General features: G+C 38.6%; 1 long non-coding RNA gene across 7 annotated transcripts in view; it reads left to right on the top strand.

Moving 5' to 3' along the window:
• The window catches only part of LOC140740782 (uncharacterized), a 177,627-nt gene that overhangs the window by 24,668 nt on the left and 134,894 nt on the right, over positions 1 to 18,065 (top strand). For 3 of the 7 annotated variants that reach the window (XR_012101928.1, XR_012101927.1, XR_012101929.1), the window contains exons 2-4: positions 1,966 to 2,113; positions 6,256 to 6,339; positions 12,009 to 12,209. This is a non-coding gene — a long non-coding RNA (uncharacterized lncRNA). Of the gene's footprint in view, positions 1 to 1,965; positions 2,114 to 6,255; positions 6,340 to 12,008; positions 12,302 to 16,168; positions 17,034 to 18,065 lie in introns of those variants that run through there. The other 4 variants (XR_012101925.1, XR_012101926.1, XR_012101924.1 and 1 more) reach the window with 2 other exon arrangements.

The raw sequence follows: 18,065 nt of genomic DNA, 5'->3' as shown, positions 1-18,065 counted from the left end.
TCATCTTCCTCTGAAATGAAGTTTGGGTAAATGTGGAATAATTTTATATTTTGATGACATTTTTTAAAAAATAAATCTTCCTTTTGCAAATGTGATTTGATGCTAGAGACATGGAAAGGAGAAATGAAGGTAATATTCAAACAAACAAAATCAGCTCTTTTATGGGAATGTGCATTTATATAAAAATATTATTTACCAGCTGAAGCAGTCATCGTTTAATATATTCTGTTGAGATCTTTCTTTATGCAAAATAGTGAATAGAATGTCTTTAAAATATTTGCACAAAATATTTTGGGATATTTGTATGTTCTCAATTTTTATATGGGTGGAAAGGCAAGGGGTAAATCTGAAGCTGGAATTAATAATTCTTTCATTTTCTTCTCATTGGGATCTATATTTTTGCTTTCTTCTGCGCCCCTTTTACAAAAAGGCACAAGTATAGATATTGTGTCTATTTCTTAACCTCATGCTGAATCAAGTTAATTTGACTTACCTACCCACTCCAGTGATACCCTTGCCAAAGTTCCTGTGATAATCATATCTTCCACCTGACACTTCCAGGCAAGCAATGTATTTAAATCTTACTCACCACCGTCACCTCCCCCCCCCCCCCCCCCATTTTCTTGCATCTCTATTATCACTTATTCTCTCTTACGTGTGCCCTCTAATTACCATTTTGCCTCTTTTTACCATTAATATGGAGTAACTTACAGTGATTGAGTTAGCCATTTACCAACCAGCAAGTGGACGGAAGCCAAAGCATCCAGAGAAAGCCCATGAATCACAAAGAGAAAGTGGAAAATCTATACCAGACAGCACTCAAGGTCAGGATTGAACCTGTGTTATAAAGCACGGAGACGTGTGCATTAATTGCTGCACCACTATGCCATCCTATCTTGTTCAGGTGCCCTGGCATTTGTGCTTTTCATAGACATGCACTTATTTTCTTGTCAATGCAACTTTAACTGAGAATTAATGGGACAGGTGGCCATTGAACACCTTGTGTCTTTGTAATTCATCACACACTTTTAATGATTCTCTGCCTGGCAGGACCGTTAAAAATGTGGAGCTTCCCCTCTACTGTCTGCGGTCAGTGAATAGACGTTCATGTGTACGGGGTCTCCGGTTTCTCACCTTTACGTATAAATAGCCTCAATGTTCATTTTGAAATTGGGAAATCCAGGTGTGTGTGTGTGTTAAATTATAAAAAGAATGGTATTTGATCCAAAAATATTCAAAGTTGCATCCAAACAAATTGTTTTGTCAAGTGAAATCTGTTTCTTTAGTGTTGCACTTCTATTCTGAATTAAAACATTTAATTGAATATTAGTTTTAACATATACTGCATGAATATTGTCATGAATTGTTCTGCTCCTGGCTATCTTGGTCTGATATAAATCCAATGTATATTGCACTCGCACAAACATAATTTTTTAATATTTTGAGTTCCATCCAAGATGAATTATAAGCTGGTTGTCATATTCCGGTTCCTGCATTGGTGTCCAGAATCATTTATTTGTTACTAGACTTGCCAATAACCTTAATTAAAAGGAACTGTAATAGCACAAATCCACATTTGACCCTGTATATTCACTATTTAATTCGATTCAAATTTTGAATCTATTTGTAATTAAGTTGAGAACTCGTCATCAAGCAGAGTAAGTTGATAAATTTACCCAATGGAATTTTAATTCATGATCTACAGAATTAGACTTGCATTTCAGAATTAAATCCATTAAAATTTTTATGAAATGTTTTTTGGGACAAAAAGTTCAACTTTTTATGATTTATAAAAATATTAATATAATGCTGTTGTACCAACATTTTTTGCTTTACTTGACTGCAGTTCAAATTGACCCAACTGAGATGAATTGGCCTGAAATGGTTGTGATCCAGGAGAGAGTCTCCCATCAGGAGATCCTGATTGGTCAGCATATTCATGATTCCTATGCTTGTGCATTGCAGTGAAGAAGGAAGAACATACTGGAGGTCAGTTGTTGGCACATCTGACCTCATGCTCTGTCCCAGGAGTCACCATCAAGTCTATAGATTGTGATCAGATACACTTCATATCTGACTCCTTGTTTTACGTCAGTGCTCTTTGATGGGAAAGGTTAGTAGATTGTTTTTTCTTTATTTATTTTTATTAACATTAATATTTTGAATAAATTTACATCAGGTAGCTAAAGTGACATCAAGTAACATGAAGTGACTAAAGCATACGTTTTTGAGCATGTTTTATATGTCTATGACACAACATAGAGCTAGCTGAAGAGGCCTTTGAAACATAAACTGTCAGAAGCCATTCAGAATTTTCTGGTGATAGAAGAGGTAGAGATATGAAATGGGGTGCCTTAGGATTTGATGCCTGCGGCCAAGTTTTCACTTGAAAACTACAAAAGTTTGTAGGATGAGAGACAGGCTGCTACAAAGATTAGCATGGCCACAGGAGCAGCCCAGGGATGGATGGGGGTGGCAATCTTGAGGTATGGGCTTGGTTAGCACACTCAGCCCCACGGTAAGCAGCTTTCATCTGAAGGCCTTGAAACAGCGGCCATGTAATGAAACTAAAACAAACTCTACCGTTTGTTTTGTGAGTTCCTATCAGCAACAAGCCTGATTAGTTCAAAAGCCACTCCTTCCAATTTTAGATTAAAATGTAATAATACTACAAACCATTGAAATACAGCCCATAAGTAGGATTCCATTAGTAATTACCCTAGCAACAGGACAGATGGGTAAAGCAATGTTCCATTCCATGTAGACAGCGCTCATGTAGAATTCTGTTGACTGGGTTGTAAAACTGATCATTTTACAGAAAAATCTGCAATTAGATATGAGCAGTTATCACAGATCTGCACTTGTACTTCACTACCCTGAGTGCAAAGATATGCTCAGATCTTCCATTTTGTAAAAGAAACTCCATTTATTTTTACCATACTTCTAAGCACAGTGGTGAAAAAGAGCCTGTCTACATATGTACTGTAATGAAATGTGCTAAAGTGATGTTTTTACTTGTTAATTGTGCCCTGACAATTTTATCTTAATCTGGCTATCAGGAGACTGATTCAAGGGTCAAAGGTCAAAGTAAATTTATTATTAAAGTACGTATATGACACCATATACAACCCTGAAGTATATTTTCTTCTGGGCATTCTCGACAAATCTACAGAACATGAATGGGATTGAACTGAAGATACCTCCCATTTAACACATAGTCAACTTAATTTGCAAAGCCGGTTTTACCATAGATAGGACAGGTTAGGTTAAAACTGTAACTTGAAAATAGTTTGTCTTTCTATCTTTTACATTATTCAGCATTGGTAAAATATATCTGCCTCCCCTCCAAATTTTCTTCTATGCTCTACTAAGATTGCTCATTCGTAAAAGTTTGCTTATAAAATATAACGAACTTTGAGCCAGCAGGATTTTTTAGAAACGATCTAAAGTGAAGAATATTCAATATTTTGGGCGATCCAGCTTTGAAAGCATTTCTCATTACATTGTTAAAAGTAATTTACAATTTGTTAAGCTAATAGACTCACAGTCCTTAAAATATTGTCAAAATAAATTGCTATTCATTAGAGATAATAAAATGGGAAATGGTTCAGATTTTGTGGTTAACAGTAAAATAAGCATATTTCAATTTTATTATATTTACAGCTGCCCCCAACTTTCTCTGCAGTTATGAACAACAATTTGCTGCCTTTTGATGTAGGAAAGAGAGAAACTAAACATTTACTCTCTAGGCACTCAGCCTTGAAGCATCTTCAGGTGTCACATAAGATATAAGGCAGAAGTATGAATTTGTTAAGAATCTGAATCAGAATCAGGTTTAATATCACCAGCATACATCGTAAAATTTGTTGTTATGCAACAGCAGAACATTGCAATGCATAATAATAAAAACTGAATTACAGTAATATATATAATAGTTAAATTAAGCAGTGCAAGAATAGTAGTGAGGCGGTGTTCATGGGTTCAATGTCCATTCAGAAATCTGATGACAGAGGGAAAGAAACAGTTCCTGAATTGTTGAGTGTTTGCCTTCAGGCTCCCGTACCTCCTCCCTGATGGTAACCATGAGAACAGGTCCTTAATGATTGATGCCACCTTTTTGAGGCACTGCTCCTTGAAGGTGTCCTGAATGCTACAGAGGCTAGTGCCCATGATGGGGCAGACTGAGTTCACAAATTTCTGTCGCTTCTTGTGACCCTGTGCAGTAGCCCCGCCCCCTCCTTCCAGATGGTGATACTCTAGCTGGTTAGAGCGCCAGCTAGAACTTTGCATTTGTTCAGTGCAAAATTACACGCATAAAGAGAAATTTTAAAAAAGGAAAGAAAGGGATTAAGAGATAGAAAGCTAAAGCCAAAACAAATACTGTTTTCAATATCTGAAGAAACAATATACTAAAGAAATGAATGTTCAGAGCTGTATAAATTTTAGGGCTAGGGAGGTCGTTTGGTTGACATTTTAATGAGCAAATGGTATTGAGTATTGCAAGCTCATGCCCCCATGTGCTTTGGACGGGAAATCTATTAGCATGGTATTGGTTCAACAAGGTTTGTGGAGGAGCTGGATATATCAGAACAAGATCCAGATTTCTGTGCTTAACTACACTCACTAAAAGATATGGAACAAGATGCTTCATTTCAGCAGAATACTGATGATTCAACGTTTTCTCTATCACAGAAGCTGGCTGTTTTTTTTTAAACTTTGCAGCAAATGGATAATTGGAAATTCATCCCAGTTGTGTACACTAAATGCAGTATATAGAACCTATTACCAATAGAATGAATTTTGGAGGCAGAGCAAAGCTCTGAAGCACAAAATAATGTGAGTGTTACTGACACAATGAATTGCGAGGAAATAGCTTTTCTTTTCTTCATAATTTATCATCTCAACCATGTTTGAATCGTATATTTTTTTCACATCAAGTTCCCTGCCATCTGAATTTTTATTGTCATTTAAAACTTCATTGCAGACATGATCATGTATGATACAGCCATACTCAATATATTTCCTAAATCTGAGTACTTGTTACTCTACTAATTGTGTATCAGTTAAATCATAATGATTAAGCTTTAGAAAACTACTAGAAAAAAAGTTTGAAAAGAAAAATCAATATTCTCAGAGAATTTACAAAAATCAATGGAAACAATTTTATTACATATTATTTCTGGTTAGCTTGAATTGACATTTCAGTTTTTGCAGTATCATTCAAATAATAAAACAAATTATGTTAAACAAGCTTCACACAGCATTTATAGAAAGGTATATACAGCCGACATTTCAGGCTGAGACCCTCAGGACCCTTCGTGAGTCCTGATGAAGGATCACGGCCTTAAACATCGACTATATATTCTTTTCCATAGATGTTGCCTGACTTGCTCAGTTCCTCCACCATCTTGTGAGCACTACTCCGGATTTCCAGCATCTGCAGAATCTCTTGACTTTAGGAACAAGGAGAACTTAAACTGTTGAGAAAAAAGTTTGTAGGAAATATGAATAACATTAATCAAAGAATTGTTTACTCATTAATGCTAGCAAATTGCTTGTATGACAAATAAAATAGCACTTTTAAGTTGTAAAAATAGTCAGCTCCATCACGGGCACTAGCTCCATAGTATCCAAGACAACGTCGAAGAGTGGTGCCTCAGAAAGGCGGTGTCCATCATTAAGGACTCCCACCACCAGGATATGCCCTCTTTTCATTGCTACCATCAGGAAGGAGGTACAGAAGCCTGAAGGCACACACTCAGTGATTCAGGAATAGCTTCTTCCCCTCTGCCATCCATTTCCTAAATGGACATTGAACCCATGAACACTACCTCACTTTTTTAATATTTCTTTTTTGCACTATTTTTATTTTAACTTATGCTTACTGTGATTTATTTTATTTATTTATCTATTTATTTTTCTTTCTATATTATCAAGTATTGCATTGTACTGCTATTGCTAAGTTAAGAAATTTAACGATGCATGCCAGTGATGATAAACCTGATTCTAATTTATTTTACTGCAATTAGATTGGAATTGTTCCAGAAACTGTACTGAATGTCAGTCAAAAATCACAATTAAGATACATATTATTGGTGAATACCAGTTTTGTAGTGAATTCCAAGCAGAAACGTAAATTTAAGCAGTTATTGAAACAGAATTTACTAACTGATGTTGTGAAGCAACATGGAAATGGTGGAAGAAGTTAAGATAATTTAACCCTCCTTCGCATTTTATATATTTCCTGTCCTTCAGTTAAACAGTGCCCTGAACAGCTGATACACAATGGGAAGGAACTGCTAATGCTATTACATATAAATGTGTATTTATGTAGCTGAGGTAAGTAAGAACAAATTTGTTTATTCATTTACCTCTCCTATGTAGGTTAAAAAAATACTGTGACTTGTTTACTTGGGAAGCAATCAATTGAGGATTTAGTATTCTGTGGATGCCTTATAGACCATCTCTTTAAAACATTTCAATGGGAAAATGGATTCTAGCTCCTGGTTCTACGTCCCAGCAAGCTTCTTTGCAATAGTGTTACCTCTACCTCATTATATACAAAGTAGTACCACACCAGGTACCAAATTTCTATGATCAATTTGAGAAATATTTTTAGGAAATTTAGTAGCTTTATTTGTAGTATATTGGACTTCTGAAATTGGATACTTCCAGCAGCCAAATATTCCAGATTGTTTTATATCTAAAGAGGTATGATTTGTCTGTATTTAAAGATGGGAAGAAAATGAATTGAAGAAGCTTGGATTTGATGAAATCTGTGCTCTGCCATCATTCATCGAAAGGAATGTATTGAACAGCAAGAAAAGAAATTCAAATTAAATACTAAAAATCCTTTATTTACAGGATTGTTAAATATGATGCAGACCTATATAATTAGTAAAATTTCATTTTGTTAAAGGATATGTTAAACACAAAATAACTTTAAAATCATTAAGAACAATTGTAATAAAAATAATTCTAAAAATACTAAATTTTCTTTAAAGCAAATGTGTTTTATTGTTGAAACTATGGTCGTGAAAAACACTCAGGATAAAGAGAGATGGAGGTTAGGGTGTTTGCAGAAACTATTTACTTTATAATATTATAACTCTTTTGTTTTCTATTACAGATGTGAACACTACATTTGTATTGTAGAAAAATGTCAAGTGTATTTGATTTTTTGATCTGAGGTTAAAGTATTTTTATTGAATGTCAGCCCCTCTGCACACAATTTATAAAAAGCTTCAACTTTGTAATTTGCAATGGTTTAGTGATTCAAGCCTGTGTATAAAATGAATCCCTACTATTAATATCCTCATGCAATCCCATGATCATAAATTAGGCCGACTTCCTATGATTACAAATACTTGATGATTATGAAGTGTAGCTTTAGTTTAATACGGTATTGTTTGAAGCATTTTGCATGCCTGTTTTGCTTTGCCAGTTTTTGTGTATTATTTTGTATCATTGAAATATAAGACCATTAGAGATAGGAGTAGAATTAGGTCATTCAGCCCATCAAATCTGCTCCATCATTTCCTCATGACTGAAATCCCTCTCAACCCCATTCTTCTTCCATCTCCCTGTAACCTTTCACACCTTGACTAATCAAGAACCTATCAACCTCCACTTTAAATACATCCTGTGGTAACTTCTACTTTACAAAAAGACCACTTGACAACTTGATGGCCAAAAGAGCATCTTTATCTGGGACGGCAAATGATATTTACAATACAGAGGCTTCCAGGTACCTCGTGCGGCATGGGTGGAGGAACTATATACAATGCATACTGGGAGTAAAAAGAGCAGAAGTAAAGACCCCGACAACCCCAGATCCCGCCTCTTGCTACCAACAGCTTCCCGATTGGTATTAACTTACTTTTAATAATACCCACATTACAACACTTCTCCCCCTTTAAAATCCAACATTCCCCAAATATAGAAGAACTGGGAAATAAAAACAGTGGTATCATTAGCAACAGGTTATCAATACAAAAACACCTAAAAAAAACCATGGCAAATTCAACATACAATTTAACAACAAAAGAAACTATCCAATCAAAGATTCAGTCTGTCAGGAGGTTTGTGAGGGCGCTGCGATCTACGCACTACCCCCGGTGACACAGCAGGCACCGCTGGTGAGGATTTTTTGGGTGGATCGAGTGTTGGGGACACGAGAGGGGGCTGTGTGTCTGTGTGAGAGTGTCCATCTTCTTCAGGGGATTCTGCCCCCTCTGCCAGTGCCTCTCCCTCTAGCAAAGTCACTGGTGGGCATGCTTTCCTGGTATGCATTAAGTGGCCATTGTTCCTTAACTGTTTTGGACTACTAAGCTTCTTTGAAATCGGTGGCAAGCTATTCTCAGCATTATTGGGATAAACGGCATCAGCAGGTTTGCCACCTAGCTTGGAACGCACTGAAAAAGGAACTTTGGTTTTTGAACCGTGGCTCAGAATAGACCCAATTGCAAATTTTTCATAGAGTTCTTTGTTATAACTTGGAACTATCTGGAGGTCAACAGCAGGAAATCACAATGCGTTTTGGAAAACCTCTTGTGCTTGAACAAAGATCTTGTCTATTAAATCACAGTCATTGATTTTGATGATACATTTATTCTGCTGGAGCAGGTTCTCTTTTCTTGAACAGCTGTTCTCTTCAATACCACGAATACTCAGGCCAAGGAATCTTCCACTCAGCGTAGAGTTAAAAGGCATCACATGGATTCCCAGGGGGCCACCGCCTCCAGAAAATTCTACTTTCTTTGTCAAATCACTTAGAGTGCTTTCTGAATGCTTGTCTGGTGGTCCTGGAGTTTCTGTTCTTACATTGTCTGCGGGTGCCCCATTTGCTACTGTTACGACTGGCTTCACATGCAGGTTCCTGTTAGTGGGATCATCAGGCTAAGATGCACCTTGTTGTAACTGGGCAGGTGGTACAAGAGCTGGGTCACTGCTTCGCCGTACTAGAAGTGGAGTGCTGGCTTTCAGTGCCGAGGGGGTAACGTCAATTGCTCCTGTAATAGGCTGAAGAGCCACAAGCTGTGCTGTGAGCTCACTCTCAAATGTGTCCGGACTGTGTCTGTCACTCACATTGCCATCAGCGACTTCATCTGCACCTCATGCTCTTCCGTCATGTGCGCATATTTAAATTCATGCCAGTTGAGCCAGATTTTGCAAAGCCAATCGCGGCCCAGAAGACTGGGCCCACTGCCCTTAGCTATCAGCAGCCTGGCTTCAGCCTTCTGACCCCCGGCCAAAATATCCACATATAACACCCCTAAATGAGGTATGGGCTGCCCCGTATAGGTCCTGAGTTTGAGCTTAGATGGTCTGATGGGAGGCAGGTTGGATCCCCATGTCCTCATGTAGGTCTCTTCACTAATGACCGATGCAGAAGCCCGTGAATCAGTCTCGAACTTAATGTCCTTTCCATTGACAGTGACTGTGGCATAGTATGGTTCAGGTGGTACGTTTCCACCCCAAACATGTAGGCACACGCTGCCTCTTTGTCTGCTTCTCCTAGGTGGTGTGTGGCTGCCAGAGTCTGTTGAGCTTTCCCCTGCCCAGGCTTAACCTTACCCTTTATGCTCCTGCACTTTTTAATTAAATGTCCCTTCTTGCTACAAGCATGGCAGACAGTATCTTTGAATTTACAAACATTTGCATAGTGCGTTCCTCCACACCAAAAACATCACCAAAAACATTCCACCCGCCTTGCCTGTTTACCAGTCTCCCTCCTGACTTGGAGCACTGCCGTCGACTGCAACCCCCCCATATCCTTTCTGTATATCCTTGGCATTATTAGCAGCCAACTCCATGCCTTGAGCAATCTCTAGGGCTGTCTTGAAAATCAACGGTTGGATTTCCCCCAACAAGTGGTGTTGTACGACGGCATTATTAATGCCTCATACTAATCTGTCATGGAGCATGTCATCCAACACGGCTCCGAAATTGCAATGCTCCGACAGCTGCTGAAGCTCGGCTACAAAATCACCCACAGACTGACCTGGCTTCCAGACATGGCTGTGAAACTTGAACCATTGAACTATCACCGAAGGCTTCAGATTGTGGTGGTTCCCCACGAGCTTGACCAGTTCGTCGTATGGAATTTCTCCTGGTTTCCGCGGTGTAGCTAAGTTCCGTATCAGCTTGTACGTCCTTGCCCCACACATGCTCAGGAGAATAGAGTGCTTCTTAGCCTCCTCAGTAATTCCATTAGCACAGAGAAAGTGGCCCAACCTTTCCTCGTACTCCGGCCACTCCTCGATTTGCTCGTCGAACACACCGACCGTACCAAACAAAGCCATCCGAACACGAGGCTCCTCGCCTGCTCACATCTGATCGCCTGATCGAAAACGGGGCCGACCCGTCCACAAAACTAGTTTACCTCATCGCCAAAAATATATGGTAACTTCTACTTTACAAAAAGACCACTTGACAACTTGATGGCCAAAAGAGCATCTTTATCTGGGACGGCAAATGATATTTACAATACAGAGGCTTCCAGGTACCTCGTGCGGCCTGGGTGGAGGAACTATATACAATGCATACTGGGAGTAAAAAGAGCGGAAGTAAAGACCCTGCCAATCCCGGATCCCGCCTCTTGCTACCAACAGCTTCCCGATTAGTATTAACTTACTTTTAATAATACTCACATTACAACACTTCCAATAACCTGGCCTCCACAGTCAACTATGGCAATTAATTCCACAGATTTACCACACTCTGGCTAAATAAATTTTTCCTCATCTCTGTTCTAAATGAACATCCCTCTCTTCAGAGGCTGTGCCCTCTGGTCCTAGACTCTTCCACTATAGGAAACATCCTCTCCACATCAATTCTATCTCAGCTTTTCAACATTTTATAGGTTTCAGTGATATCCCCCAACTTCATGTATAAAAATATATTTACTCAAATTCATTTAATCAGAACAGTATAGTCTGGTTGCAAAATATTAAATTTAACATTTCATCAGATTTGAAGCACTTTATTCATAAATCCTAAATTGAAATATTTTATGAAAGATTTTTTTCAGTTAAGGTATCTATTTAAAGTACAATGTCACTCTGACTGTATTCATTTATTGAGAGACAGCATGGAGTATGCCTTCCTGGCATTTAAGCTGTGCTGCCCAACAATCCCCTGATTTAATCTGGGCCTAATTGTAGGTCAATTTACAATGACCAATGAACCAATTGATCTGTATGTCTTTGGACTGTGAGAGGAAACCCGTGCACCCAAGAGTTTACAGACTCCTTACAGGCAGTGAGGGAATTGAACCCAGGGCACCTGTACCATAAAGTGTTGTACTACCATGCTGCCATGCCACCCCATAAAGTATATGGAGAAACTCTTTACTTTCACCAAGTATTAGATAGTTAAAAGCATATTTCTTTTTTACGCATTTCTCATCGCATCTGGAAGTGCAACTGTATTATTTAATTAAAATGAAAGCAAAAACAATACTGAGCAAAGTTAGCCTGCAGAAGCAGTTTTGAATATTTCAGGATGAATTAGCCACAGTAGAATGGCTTTCACAATTTAGGAGTTGAATATGCCTAAAGTCTCGGCGACATAGCTACACTGTCATTTTAAAGCCAGAAGTGTTTTTTTCTCCAGTGTATGTTTCATAGCTGAGTTGAAAATACTAAAACCACATAAAGCTTTCTTGTTGGTAATTATAAGGAAATAATTAAAATAGCATGTTGTACAGCTTTTAAAATCTGATAATCTTTTGAAATACACCTGTTCTGTTTATGCCAAAATTCTGCTTAATAACTTATTAAATCATGTACTTTAGCAAAGGAGGATCAATGGGGAAAAAAGTCTTCTTGTTTTTCACCTTTAAAACTGTGCTCATTGATGAAGATTTTTAAAGTATATGTATTTCTGTATGTATTTATATATTGTTAGAGAGATTGCATATACAGTAAATAAGGTGTAATGGAATTTTGAAGATCTTTTTCTTTTACTTGATTTGATTTTCTCTTCTCATTCTGCCTACCTTACAGACTGAAGCCTTGTATCCTTTAGATGACAAGTTTGGATCATCTGGCGCACAGACATCTCTGTGACCACCATCACTGCTCCTTCATGGGCTGCCAGCACAAGGCATAATTCACCAGTGCAAGATGGATCATGTCTTTTGCTTTTCCCCATGAGATACAAACTAGACAATCTGGTCAAAAGCTAATGAAATTTATCTAGCAAAGGTATGAGACAGATAATTCAGCAACTTCTGAGTAAGTCACAACTATTCTGATGCTTATAGCCTGCTTAATAAAATAAACAAATTAAATGGAAATATCCTCCACAATATGTTTGTAATTGGTTCATAATTTATGATGAAAAGTTGATATTATCCACTGTGCTAACAGTATCTTCTACGTTTTAGGCGGTAGGTCTGCTAGGAGTCAATGGCGCATGTCCTATCCACCTGTGGATCTATGTAATGGTATTCTACACTTGCTACTTTAATAATTAGCAAATGAGCAACACATTCTGCAAACTAAGTAAAGGGGAAGAGCCTTTAATTTTTGCTGATGTTTATTTTTCACCTGAATGCATTCTGAAATGGAAAACCATTTTCCCAAAACCGGAGACAGGGAGCTAGCTTCACTCCTCCACATGATCATCTGGGACATTCATCTTGTACAAGAACAATGCTGGTCAAATCCATAATTCCAATTCCACCTCAACATGCCTCCCCTTTCATTAAACAATCCATGTTCCAAACCTACATTAGTAAATCTTTGCTACATGGATAACCGCGTCAATGTAGAGTTCACCCATTTTTATCAACTTTACCTTCAACTTCCACCTTGCCTTCAAATTGATGTGATCCATCTGTGACACTTCTCTCTGCTTCCTTGATCTCCCTGTCTTAATTGGCCAACATCTTTTACAAACTTACCGACTCCCACAGGTACCTTGACTCTTCCCACTCTGTCTCTACGAGGATGCTATTCCTTCCCCTCAGTTACACCAGCTCCATTGCATCATATCTCATTATGATATTTTCCATTCCAGAACATCTGAGATGTCTGTTTTTCCCCCCCAAAAATGTCTTCCTCCCTATTGCTCTCAATGCAGCACTCACATGCATCTTCTCTATTTCCCGCACATCTCACCCCATCACTTCCCAACATAACAAGGATAGGGTTCCGCTTGTACTTAACAACCACCCACGAGCTACTTCATCCAACATCTCTACTCGGATCCCACCACCTGCTGCATCTTGCCCTTCCCTACCCGATCTGTTCTCCGCACTGATTGCTTTTCACATGTCTCCCTTGTCTGATGTCTCTCCTCACCAATCACCATTTAGGTACTTATCCCTGCAACCGTCCCAAATATCTGCAACAACAGCCAGGGTCCCCCAGTAGCCAGCCATTTTAATTTCACTTCCCATTCCCACACTGATACTTCTGTTCATATCCTTGTCTACCGCCAAATTTAGGCCAGACGTAGATTCGAGGAACAGCACCTCATCTTCCATTTTGGTCATCTCCAACATGATGGCAACAACATCAATTTTCTCTACCTTCTGGTAACTGGACCCCTCTGTCACCATTTGTCCTTGTGACTCTGTTACCATTTCACTTTCTCCTCCTCAGTCCTTACTACCTGCCCATCATCCATGCCATCCCCTCTGTCTGGTTTCCCACCTCCTACCCTTTATTCTACATTCCCCTGCCCTCTCTTGTCAACTCCCTGCTTCAGCATACCTGCTGAATTTGGAACATTGGCCTCTTTGATATTTTGATCTCACTCCCCTCTTCTATCTTCCCTTTCTTAGCTGGATTTACCTATCATCCATTAGATCATAATCCTTCCCATTCCCCCCCTCCCACCCTTTTTATTTTTTTCTGCCATTTTCTTTCTAATCCTGTTGAAGGGTCAAACCCCAACCTGTTAACTGTTCATTCCCTCCATCGATGCCACCTGACCTGCTGAGCTCCTCCAGCACTTATTGTGCATTGCTCCACCTAAATGTGAAAGGATCAAGCAGCACAGAGAAGGGAGGATGTATTCCTCAATCATTCTTTCTCCACAGGAATGTTGGAAGCAATGCATCCTCTTGCTGATATTGATATTTGGATCAAAAAATCGAAGCAGCCAATATTCCAAATTCAGCAGATATGCTAATATATCCTAATCATTCGATATTGCAAATTCTATTTCTTTCTTGAGACTGCAGAACACGAATTTGTTAACATTTTTTCAGACTCGGTAAAATATTAAATAAGTTCAATGTCAGTGCTAGAAGTTCACATTTAAGAGCTGCAGCACACAGTGTGTCCACATGTGGCTCGCAGATGTGTAGACACAAGCCTGGCATTCTCTGAGAACCATCCGATAGTTACATGGCTGTTGCTGGTTCATTTTATTAATACATAAAGTCAGTCACTTTGGGAGTTGCATTTTACTAGACAGAGAAAGGAGTTTCTCTTGTGCAAAGTTGTGAGGTTACTGTTTAATTGATACAGCCAGGGTTACAGTGTAGATTTTTGTGTGCCACAAAGTTGACCATTAATCTATTCCTTTACCTTAAAAGATAGGCTTTATTTTCTGATCCAAAGTAAGGACAATTCATGCTGATGAATGTGAGGAGAAAGTAGTGACTAAATATATTTTATGTGTTGGTATAATTTTGTTTTGCCAAGAATAATTGCTGCCAAGCTGGCCAGTCCAGTATTGTGGACTTGCTAGATTCTGATATACTAATATTCTTAACTTCTTCATTAAGTACACTCACTGTATCTTTCATATGATCGATTAAAATGTCCTGTGGAGTATAGCGATGATTCCAGGCTGATTTAAAATGGAAACTTTTGCTCTGCTTGCTAGAGAAAACCTTTCAAAGTTAATTAAAACATCAGCCACGAGGTTATTGGACGTCATTAATACTCTATACTTTGACCTAACCTACTTTTGCATTAAAAGCAGTTTCAGTTTAATAAAAAAAGTCTGCTTTGCTTCACATGGGGCAAATGGTGGATTGTAACACACTGAGAGTTTTGGTAGGGTTGTACATTAATATACCAAGGGTGGTTATAGTAATTCTGACGTAACAGTGCAGTACATCAGAACATATGGTGAATGGAACATCATTGCAGCCTTTAATCGGTACTGAAATGAAACACCACGATACCTTTTTAGGTTCCAGAGATTTAGGGATAATAATTGATTGTCAGCATCCCCCATAATACCCTGAGGTTAATGAAGGAACTTGCATCCACTTCTGCACTCTGACCTGCTTCTTCTTTGGAATAGATTTGTTTATGGATCTCAGCTAACATGCAAGATATAAAATTATTGATTTTTTTTTGTGCACGCATAATCGTTCTTGCTCATCTTAACTTTCTACTTCCTTTGTTGTAGAGAGTAAAGAGAAACCCTCCCCCTCTCAGAAACATGATATCTCTATTAGTAATATACTCATTAATAATTTATTGCAAATTGATTTGAATTTTTACCCCAATCATTAACCAAATTCCAGGGGTGACTTCCTGCACTCCAGCAGTATTGAACTGTGGTGAACTTGGTGAGTCAAGTTATCTTCCAGCATGAGAACATATTTCATATTTCCATATTTCTTTACAACCCTGAGAGAAGATATTTTGACTCATCAGGTTTATGCCAGATCATCGGAACAATCTCATTCCCCCACTACCTTTCCCCGTGAGCTCAACCCACACCTTCCTCATCCACTCTCCCCAGTTTCTTCTACTCATCTGCACAGAATGGGCAATTAACAGTGACCAATTAACCTACCAACCCACATGTCCTTGGCCTGTGAGAGAGAACCAAAGCACCTGGGGGAAATGCATGCATTTACAGACAGGAAATATAAATTCTATACATAGAGCGCTTGAGGTCTCACGTAACACAAGTCTTTGGAGCTGGAAGGCTACATCTGAACTGTTTGACCATGATGATGAACAAATGAGATGAAGTACAAATAAAGAACCCTAAGCAGTAAATGTTCTAAGACTGTAACTATTTGCAAATGAATACGTCTGTATTCCCTTCACATTTAATGTTTATGTTCAAACAATCAGATCCTGAATTGGTGAAACCCATAAATTAGCACTCAGGGAGCCTTAAACTATCAAATTCGTTATGGGCACCTTTCCCTCCTAATTCTAAGCACTTGCCTCTTCCTTAGCGCTGCAGTGCATCAACAGATTGCCAAGAAGAAAGAAGAGTGTGAGGGCACTGGGGATTAGCACAGGAGCTGGAAAGGAAAGAGAAGTATATTCCTTTTAGCATATGTCAAGGTGCTTTACTGCCAGCAATGTCACTGTTGTAATTATCAAAGGCAAAATAAACTTATATTTCTACATCCCAAATAGCTTCCGTTTGTGGAACAATGGTCAGAATCATAGGGGTTACATTGGGCAGCTCCTGAGAATGGACAAAGTGATCATAGTGTGTCATTAACCTGTGCCAGCTTCTTCAATACAGGCAACAACTTCTTACCATCTGCTCATTTGTGTGATTGCAATGTTCAGCCAGCACTAACCACTCAACTCAATGGCCACACACCTCAGCAGGGAGCCACAATCATCCCACTTAAAGCTCCTTAGGCCCAACAGCAAGTACATGAATCATGACAGTTGTAAGTGCTGGTTGCTATTCTGAAACTCATTCAGACCAGGGATATATTGAAGAAAGGGGGCTGCATGGGAGAGAAAGAGACAGGATTCCAACATTTGATGTCATTTCACTGGAAGCCTTGATGGAGGAGTGGTGGAAGAGGTGGAATGCAGAGGCATGGCCTCTTGGCATAAAGGCCAGAAGGCCTTCCCCGGCAGCTGTGGAAATCACCGCAAGAAAGAAGCCTCGAGGATTAGAGACCAGAAAACATTTGACAGGTTAAATAGATTTGTTCCCAGAATAAAATTCTTTTGCTGTTCCCTTTGCAGATACATTTATTAATTGTAATTATCTCATTTTTCTATGAGAATTTTTTTTTATTACTGAATAGTTTCTCCTTTTTCCCTATGTCCTGGGAGCAGAATATTTCAAATGTGAATATCTCAAATTCAGTTGAATAAATAAAAGATTTGATTGAAAGTGCTTGATTTGGAGATATTTTTCATCAGGAATTTTGCACTTATATTGTTTAAGGCTAACATGAAACATTACAAGTAGTATAATATGATGGGAACTTAGACATATTTGAAATTAATTCAAACATATATCTGTGTGGTAGGTGAAACTCTTTTTTTCCCTTAACACATTATGTTGCTTTATTTTGTGTAGATTATTTTGAATGCCAAATAATGTCTATGCTTGGAAAGTTCTCAAAAAAAGCTACCCTTTATTGACTAATGAAAAGAAGGTATGTGGCTAAATGAAACAAGAGCCCAGAAGTAACTCCATGATGTTCCACTGTTGCTTAAACAGCCCTGTAGATCACTTTGGTTCTGTATCTTAAAAACGCACAAAAAGTAAGAACTTCAGTTTCAAAGATTAGAAAAGCACATTGTCACTCTTCTCAGGATCTGAATGCTGTGTTCAAGATTACATCAGTATGCTTTTCCCTCGTGAAGTTCAGCAGCTTCTAACTTTTCTCAGCATGGAACACAGCAATTGTAATTTCTGTAATTGGGTTTTAAAGAGGGATGCAAGCCACACATTTCCATCTACTGGAGAGTGTTGAAACAGAATGAGTTAATAGTATCATTATGGAAATGGTGGGGTTGGAGAGAGAGTGCTTCTCAGGGGATCAGAGACCTGGACAAATAGTGAAGAATAACACTTGCAGGAGTAGAATGCTTTGACCAAGGGGAAGCACCCCTAGTTGCTAAGGAAGTCTCCATAGGGATATGAGGCCTTCTTGAATGATTGCACTTCCTAGAAACCTGCAGTGCAAAAAAATACCTGATCAACTATTCCTGTACATAGCAGAAAAGTAGATGAAATCTCTCTTTAAGTAGTTTGGATAACTTCCCTATTGCAGCAGTGAGCAGCAAACTTTCATGTGGCAGAGAACCGCAACAAAAACCTGAAGTAATTCTGAGGCTGGGAAAATGATAGTGACCCTGATCCCGATGGGC

This window comes from Hemitrygon akajei, chromosome 17 (genome assembly GCF_048418815.1).
Source record: "Hemitrygon akajei chromosome 17, sHemAka1.3, whole genome shotgun sequence".
Taxonomy (NCBI): domain Eukaryota; kingdom Metazoa; phylum Chordata; class Chondrichthyes; order Myliobatiformes; family Dasyatidae; genus Hemitrygon; species Hemitrygon akajei.
Note: the sequence above shows the minus strand (reverse complement) of the source record. Positions and strands in the feature narration are given on the sequence as shown.